Source organism: Bubalus kerabau, chromosome X, assembly GCF_029407905.1.
Source record: "Bubalus kerabau isolate K-KA32 ecotype Philippines breed swamp buffalo chromosome X, PCC_UOA_SB_1v2, whole genome shotgun sequence".
Taxonomy (NCBI): domain Eukaryota; kingdom Metazoa; phylum Chordata; class Mammalia; order Artiodactyla; family Bovidae; genus Bubalus; species Bubalus kerabau.
Window position 1 is genome coordinate 148,587,606 of NC_073647.1, and position 9,169 is coordinate 148,596,774.

At 40.5% G+C, this 9,169-nt stretch overlaps 1 non-coding gene across 1 annotated transcript; it reads left to right on the plus strand.

The window, feature by feature from the left end:
- The first annotated feature begins 8,674 nt into the window (after positions 1 to 8,674).
- On the plus strand, positions 8,675 to 8,782 carry LOC129640457 (U6 spliceosomal RNA). The gene has a single exon (XR_008708827.1). It is a non-coding gene; the product is annotated as a U6 spliceosomal RNA (small nuclear RNA).
- The last annotated feature ends 387 nt before the right edge of the window (positions 8,783 to 9,169 follow it).

Here is a 9,169-nt window from a genome sequence, read left to right on the forward strand (position 1 = left end):
AGAAGAGACCTGCGATTGCTGTCAGGGGCCACAAAGCAGGTAAAGGGGATCAAAAGGCACAAACTTCCACTTATACAACAAATGAGCCCTGGGGATGTAACATATAGCATGGCCACTATAGTTAATTGTGCTCGTTCATGCTCAATTGCTAAGTCGTATCTGACCCTTTGTGCCCCAACGGACTGTAGCCTGCCAGGCTCCTCTGTTCATGGGATTACCAGGCAAGAATACTGGAGTAGGTTGCCATGCACTCTTCCAGGAGATCTTCCCCACCCAGAGATTGAACTCTCCTGTGGTGGCAGGCAGATCTTTACTACTGAGCCACCAGGAAAGCCACATCATTAATAAAACTGTAATGCATATTTTAAAGTTGCTAAGATAGTCCATCTTAAAAGTTGCCATCACAAGGAAAAAAATGCTGTAACTATGTATGGTTTAGAGATGGTAACTAGACTTATTGTCATGATCATTTTGCAGTGTATACAAGTATTGAATCACTGTGTTGTGCATCTGAAATGAACATAATGTTTTATGACAATTATACCTAAAAAAGATTATTGAAACTGTGAGATGTGAAATTACAAAGAACCAAATTGAAATGTTGAAAATATGATTAAAAAAAAAAAAGCTTACTTAGAAACTTTGGTGAAAAAGCCCAGGGTTCCTGGTACCCATTTCATATGTATTTGTCAAAGTCAATAAGTTTGGATTGTGGAGAATACTGCCTGGGGTTAACTAAGAGAAGAAAGTTACCAGAAGGTGAAATTCATATACTGTTTGTACATTAACAGAACTCTACAGAGAAATCTGCTTTCTCGGGTTTTATTGCTTTCACATGTTTGCCTTTAGGTGTAAAGGTGAAACTGAGAAATCTGAGTTGTATTAATTCCTTCCAAGACATCATTTTTGACACTGTACAAAGTATCACTTGTGAAGTTCTCCAAAATGTTAATGATGAATACTTAAGACATCAAAAACTTGTTAAGGAAGTCAGATTTCTTCTCCACTATCAGGGATTCCTTCCCTGGTTACAAATGCATTTCAGTAGTACAGCTCTGTTGGAAGACATCAGATATTCGACATTACATCTAGCCTTCTGCTCACTTGTTTAAAATATGGAAAGAACAACTAAGACTCAACTCATGACTGAGAAATATACAATGGATTCTGGATGTTCAGGCAGCTACACAAATCATGAAACATCGCTTCGGTCTCCAGCTGCTCTATGGATGCAGAGACACATTCTGTGCATATTTCCTACAGGAGAGCAAGCACCTTGAAAGAACTCTGTAGAAAAAGCCATCAGAGAACCATGGGAGTCCATAAATGAGCAACGTGCCTTGTAATTAATGAGTGTGCCGTCCATGTAGTCACCCAGTTTTGAGAAACAGCTTCAAAGGGATAGCCACAAATGGGATTTTACTGGTTTAATCATCAAATTCTACATCTGGTCAGGAAAGTGGGAAAACAGTTTAAAAGAGGGAAATCACGAGTGGATAGAATGGCTAATAATTACTTGCTGATTTGTAGATGCTGGAGGAAATTTATTTATTACACCAAGAATCCAGTTCCACATTCTATGCTTGTGAGTTTTTTAATTCACATATGGCAGCTATTTAAAATTATGCAATAAAATAAAATTATTTAAAATGTTTCTGATTAAGCTGAAACAGTATTATTGAGGGGGAAAACAGAATCTACCACAGGCAAGCACAATACTGATGATAAGAGTTGGACACACTATCTTATAAAATCTTTCTAAAAACTGCTAAAAAAAAAAAAAAAAAAAAAGCTTTAACTTTTTGTTTCTTTAACTTCATAGTTCTCGAATGACATTGCAAGTAAATGTTAGTAAGTATTTCGGATTACTTTCCCAGCATCGTCTCCTACGTGCCTTTTGCCCTAATTCCAAGCCCAATCACTAACTTTCCCACCACTAATTTGACCACTCTTTTAATATCTAGTTGTGAGTACTCTGGATAAGAAATACAAACTATTAGCTGAAACCATATGAAACTATGATTTTTGAGGTTAAAAATGTCCAAATATCTGTATATCATATGTTACAATTTAACAATCACAGAAGAGAAGGCTAAGTGCTCAGTAAATCCATTTCTGTGTCTTCTGGGCACAAAGCTACACTATACTTCCCAGCCAGCCTGCTGGTTAGGTGGGGCCACATGACTGGTTTTGGCCAACAGAATGGGGGTAGAGTGTCTCCAAGCCTGTGCACACAGCCTCCTGTGGGATCCTCGACTCCGTTTCCATCAGCCCATATAGAGGACACTGGGGCCCTGGCCAAAGATGGCACCTCAAGATGGATGGAACCTGGTCCCATGTGAAAGCACATAGCAGACTCTCTCAAATGTGTGTTGGACTTAAAGGCAGGCAAAGAAATTAACTTCTACTATGTTCAGCCACTGTGACTTTGGGATGCTTTGACACATAAAGTTAGTTCACCTTGATGAATAGAATAATATTTCAAGACCATTTATTTTCCTAAAGTCTAGTACACATATTTTCCTCATGTGTGAATCCACTGAAACAAGAAACAAAAACTTAGAAAGCTATCAGTGTGATTTGCATTTAGTTTCATATTTAGCAAAGCATTTTTTTTAATGTACAAACTTTGAGCAGTGCATTCTGGGAGATCAAGAATGCATGGTTAAGGCATAGTCCTGAATTTAAGAGACATTTGAGTATCAGGAGCTCAGATGCATTTGGCTGGATTAACCCAGCTCCATGGAACCTGGTAAACCTGGGGTGATCAATAAAAAAGGAGTTCCTGAAAGAGAAAGACAAAGCTAGAAAGAGAATTCTTGGTCTTGGACTGAAAGGATCCCACCAACATTCGCTGCCACCCTGGGAGTTCTGACCAGGCTAGACAGCTGCTTGCGCATGTGTGCTTGTGTGCTCTGCCTTTGATCTCTCTTCCTAAACAACACTGGACATATAGAAGGCTCAAGGCACCCAGTCCTGAGGGCAGGAAAGTGGCTCTGTAGGTGAACAGTCTCTGTGGGGAGGAGGCCCTGAGCTGTGGCTGTCTGAGCTACATGCTGAATTGCCCAGAGCTCCTTTCACGCACTATACAGCTTGCTGTCTATATTGATCAGATTAATCACAAATTGCCATCTCCACAGCTGAAGCTAAATGTTTTTTAAAATATTTCAGGGATTGTGTAAGTCGTATTGTATTTATCCATTGGATTCCTTATTTTCTGCGCAAATACACTTGTTAGTATGCTTGTTTATGGTCAGGTTCCAGGAAACTTTATGATATTCTCCAAGACAAATTGAGAAGTTAAAACGTTTTTGCTGATGTTTTTACATTTAAATATTGCCAAACGAAAGAAATGAAGTGTTTTCTAAATACGGACAACAAGGTCCAGCCAGAAGAGATTTGTTTTTGCTTTCTCCTGTTTTTATCATACCTTCCAGCACGACAAGTCCATAGTACCCAACTAGTTAAAATAAATTCTGGGCTCCCATCCATTTTTGACATACACAGTCCAAGTCCAGCAAGCCCAGGGATGCCCCCAAAACATCTCACTTTCCTGGATGTGTAGGCATCTGAGAACCCAATCCAAAATGCTCAAGCTATCAAGTGTATCCCAGTGTGTGTTGATGCATCTTCAAATTTCCTATGCCATGAGTATACAAACTTGGAACTCTTCACTGCTTCTTCTATTCCTCTCACTTATTCTTAATCCAATGGAGAGTTGCTGGGAGGTTTTAAGAAGAGGGCTGACCTGACCTGATTTATTCTCAAGGAGAAAACTCTAAGACATGGACTAGAGGGGACAAAAGAAGAATCTAGGGGAAGCTCTTGCGGGGGTGGGTGGTTCTGGTGAGGGAGGATGGTTATAGGGCTGGATGGTGGCAGGCAGGAGGGAGAGAAGGAGAAGGACTTGACACATGGTCTGGAGTGGGACTTAGCACCTGACTGTGCATAAGTGGGGAGGAAGAGTAAGTGGGCAGGAACAATGCCCAGGTTTTCAACACTAATCAGTCTGGACACTTCTGGAACAGGGGGAATGGATGAGAAGCAGGAAATGAGTTTTGGAGAGCTGACCAAGAGTTCACTTTTGGATGTCCTAAGCTCATTAAGACATCCTGATGAATAGGGCAAGAATTGACAAAGGATTAATCTCCAAAATATATAAACAGCTCATGCAGCTCAATATCAAGAATACAAACACCCCAATCAAAAAATGGGTGGAAGATCTAAATAGACACTTCTTCAAAGAAGATATTCAGATGGCTAAAAAGCAGACGAAAAGATGGCCAGTATCACTAATTATGAGAGGAATGCAAATCAAAACTACAGTGAGGTATCTCCTCACACCAGTCAGAATGGCCATCATCAAAAAGTCTACAAACAATAAGAGAGGGTATGGAGAAGAGCGAACCCTACTACACTGTCAGTGGGAACATAAACTGGTACAGCCACTATAGAGAACAGTATGGAGGTTCCTTAAAAAACTAAAAATAGAGCTACCATATGATCCAGCAATCCCACTCCTGGGCATGTATCTGGAGAAAATTATAATTGAGAAGGATACATGCACCCCTGTGTTCATTTCAGCACTATTTACAATAGCCAAGACATGGAAACAACCTAAATGTCCATCAATAGAGGAATGGATAAAGCAGATGTGGTACATATACACAATGGAATATTATTCAGCTATAAAAAAAAATGAAATAATGCCATCTGCTACAACATGGAGAGATCTAGAGATTGTTATACCGAGTGAAGTGTCAGAGAAAGACAAACACCATATGGCATCACTTATATGTGGAGTCTAAAAAAGGGGGGGGGGGTTCAAAATAAACTTATCTACAAAATAGCAATAGAGTCACAGATGTAGAAAATAAACTTGTGGCTGCTGCTGCTGCTGCTGTCGCTTCAGTCGTGTCCGACTCTGTGCAACCCCATAGACGGCAGCCCACCAGGCTTCCCCGTTCCTGGGATTTTCCAGGCAAGAACACTGGAGTGAGTTGCCATTTCCTTCTCCAATGCATGAAAGTGAAAGTGAAGTCGCTCAGTCGTGTCCGACTCTAGCGACCCCATGGACTGCAGCCTACCAGGGGGTAAAGAGGGGATAATGGATAAGGTCTCTGCCCTTCCCCCAAGGCAGGTCATAAGACCCTCAGGTTAGAGATGCCCCTCACCCCCATACCCGAGGAGAGGAGCATTCCTTTCTCTGCAGATGGAGTGATGCTGGAGGGAATCTGAAGGAACTGACCTTGCTGGGTTACCCCTCGTTGAAACTTCCCACGACTTTCCACCCTTCATCAGACCTCGTATAGAAACACTTAGGGGTAACCGTTTGAATCTTCATTTCCTTATGAAGCCTCCCAGATTGGATAAAATTTATAGTACAGAAATGTGTGTGCTTTCTTCTTTTTTTCCCTTTAATTTTTATTGAAGTATAGTCAATTTACAATATTGTGTTAGTTCCAGGTGTACAGCAAAGTGGATCGATTATACATACACATATATCTACTCTTTTTTTAGATTCTTTTTCCATATAGGTCATTACAGACAACTGAGTAGAGTTCCCTGTGGTACAGAGTAGGTCCTTGTTGGTTATCTATTTCATATACTGTGGTGTGTGTATGTCCATTCCAACGTCCCAATTTATCCTCCCCCCACATCCCCTAACCACCTGGTAACCATAAGTTTGTTTTCTCCATCTGTAACTCAGTTTCTGTTTTGTAGATAAGTTAATTCGTACCTTTAAAAAAAATTCCACATAAAAGCAATATCATATTTTTGTCTTTCCCTGTCTGACTAACTTCACTTAGTCTGACAATCTCCAGGTCCATCCATGTTGCTGCAAATGGCATTACTGCATTCTTTTTATGACTAATACTCCTTTGTATATGTGTAGCACATCTTCTTTATCCTTTCCTCTGCTGATGGCTATTTAGGTTGTTTCCATGTCTCGGCTATTGTAAATAGGGCTATGAGCATAGTGGTTCATGTATCTTTTCAAATTATGGTTTTCTCTGGGTATATGCCCAGGATTGCTAGATCATATGCTAGCTCTGGTTTTTAGTTTTTTAAGGAACCTCCACACTGTTTTCTATAGTGGCTGTCTGTACCACTTTATATTCCCAGGAACAGTTTAGGAGGGTTCCCTTTTCTCCACATTCTCTCCAGCATTTATTGTTTGTACATTTTTTAAATGACGACCATTGATACCTCCGGAGAAGGCAATGGCACCCCACTCCAGTACTCTTGCCTGGAAAATCCCATGGATGGAGGAGCCTGGTAGGCTGCAGTCCATGGGGTCGCTACAAGTCGGACACGACTGAGCAACTTCACTTTCACTTTTCACTTTCATGCTTTGGAGAAGGAAATGGCAACCCACTCCAGTGTTCTTGACTGGAGAATCCCAGGGACGGTGGAGCCTCGTGGGCTGCTGTCTATGGGGTCGCAGAGTTGGACACGACTAAAGTGACTTAGCAGCAGCAGCAGCAGCATTGATACCTCATTGTAGCTCTGATTTGCATTTTTGTACTAATTAGTGAGATTGAGCATCTTTTCATGTGCCTCTTGGCCATCTGTATGTCTTCTTTGGAGAATTGTCTACAAGATCTTCCACCCATTTTTTGATTGAGTTTTTTTCCTTATTTTTGATATTGAGCTGCATGAACTGTTTGTATATTTTGGAGATTAAGCCCTTGTTGATTGCTTCAGTTGCAAATATTTTCTCCCATTCTGAGAGTTCTCTTTTCGTTTTAGTCATGATTTCCTTTGCTGTGCAAAAGCTTTTAAGTTTAATTACATCCCATGTGTTTATTTTTTGTTTTTACTTTTGTTACTCTAGAAGATGGATCAAAAACAATCTTCCTGCTATTTATGGCAAAGTGTGTTCTGCTGATGTTTTCCAATAATAAGAGTTTTATAGTATCCAGCCTTACATTGAGGTCTTTAACCCATTTTGAGTTTATTTTGGTGTATGGTGTTAGGGGGTGTTCTAATTTCATTCGTTCATGCATCTGTCCAGTTTTCCCAACCGTGTGTACTTTCTTTTTTATTAATCTGTCTTTTGTTTCTTATTTTTATTAGAAAAATGAACATTGTCTGTTTTCAGGTGCAAAATACTGATCTAGCACATCCCCAAGCCCCCGAGGAGGCCAGCTGTGCTTAACAACCCCTCCAGAGGAAACCCAGAAGACATGGCTGAGGAAGGCTTCTTATAGAACAAATTGTTTCCATGTCTTGGCTATTGTAAGCAGTGTTGCTATGAACTAGCATGTATCTTTTAGAATTATATTTTTGTCCAGATACATGCCCAGGAGTGGGATTGATGGATCATATGGCAACTCTATTTTTAGTTTTTTTGAGGAATCATTTGAAATTTCATGCGTGGGTTCCCAAGGCCTTTTGTGCCCCGCCTCAGAGGTCTGATGGCTTAGGAGCACTTGCACACATGCTTGTTGGGGCCTGGAGCTGTCTCTGAAGATAAGCCCTAGACTCTGCCCATTTCCCTTCTGTGTCCTTGCCACCAACAGGCTGAAATGGGATTTCTGCTTTAAACCATGACCTTGGATCCCAATCTTGGCAGGACCTTTAAGAATATAAGGTGACTGAGGAATCTGAGCACGTTGGGGGCTCCCCAGTATTAATCAGAGTGTGTGTGGTAATTCTTTGGAGAAAAGTTAATAAGTACATACTTGGGCTTCTCCAGTGGCTTAGTGGTAAAGAATTTGCTTGTAACACAGGAGAGGCAGGAGACCCGGATTTGATCCCTGGGTTGGGAAGATCCCCTGGAGGAGGGCATGGAAACCCATTCCAGGATTCTTGCCTGGAGAATCCCATGGGCAGAGGAGCCTGGTGGGCTACAGTCCATGAGGTCGCCGAGTCAGACACAACTGAGCGAACACGCAGGAGTTGATAGTGCTACGCAAATGCACTGATGTGCTCAGGGCACCAGAACTTTCTGGTGCTTTTTACTCTTCCTGTAGCATCCTCAGCTGACACTGACTTTCTAGTTGCAAGTGCCTCCAGTTGTCACCCGTTGCCCACTCCCCTTGCCACAGGCCCAAATTAAGAGGATCCAAGTTCCCAGGGGGACAATGAATAATCCTGCTGAATCAGATATTTCTCATAGCACATTTCAGAGTGTGGGCTCTACCAAGCACAGAAGCAAGGCTTTCTGAGAACCACATTACATGTTCACAAGCTTTCTCTGAGGTTCTCAGGCAACATCTAAGTGCTGATGTGCCCACCCTGAAGGCTGTGAAGGCTGGATGGATGATGATGTGTTTATGCACATAAATCTAAATAACAAAAATCATTTAAAAGGTAAATAGAGCATCGAACCATACTAAGTCTTTTAGGTGCATGGAGTCAATACCACACGAGAATTAACAATATACATCTATTTTGCAATTACAGCAGTTGATGGCAAGTAAGTCTAATCCTCAGCTGACCTTGCCTATCTCATGTGGTTGTGTGCTGCTACCATGCACTCGTCACAGTGGCAGAATCTCCTATATGCAGAAGTGCTAACTTACACAAAGTGACAAGTCTCAATGTGTCATATCTGAAAATTAAAAAAGCTTATCTTTTAGGAGATAAAGTAGGTATTTGTATTCATTGTGCTTTCAGATGCCCCATTATAACCAAGATGGTTTTGCACAATCAAAATAATGTTACAGTGCTAGAAGCTTCAATAGCATATATACTAAAACTCGAATGCTACAGAGATTAGCATGGCCCCTGCACAAGGATGACACACAAATTCGGAGAAGTGTTCCATATTTCTTACAGTTTTGAGCATTAAAAAAATAATATTAGGAATAGGATTCACAGAATATTTTTAAAGTTTACCAAAAAAAAAAAACCCTTAAGATTACATTCAACTTGCAATTTTTTATTTGCATTCTTGACTGCTTTAGGTATTAAAAAATAGGACTCTGCATGTGCTTCTATAGTGTGAGTTATTTGGTAGGTTGCTCTTTCTGGTAGAATTTCCCACCATTTTAAAGTAAAGGTACACATATTTCAACCCTGAAATTAGGTGCATTCAATTTTAACAAATTATTTTTGAGTTTTAAAAAATATGTGCCAGAAATTTTGATATAGTTAATGCAATCAATTAGTTTCATTAGGAGAAGACAGACTATTTTCAGGAATGATTAGTTCATGAAAG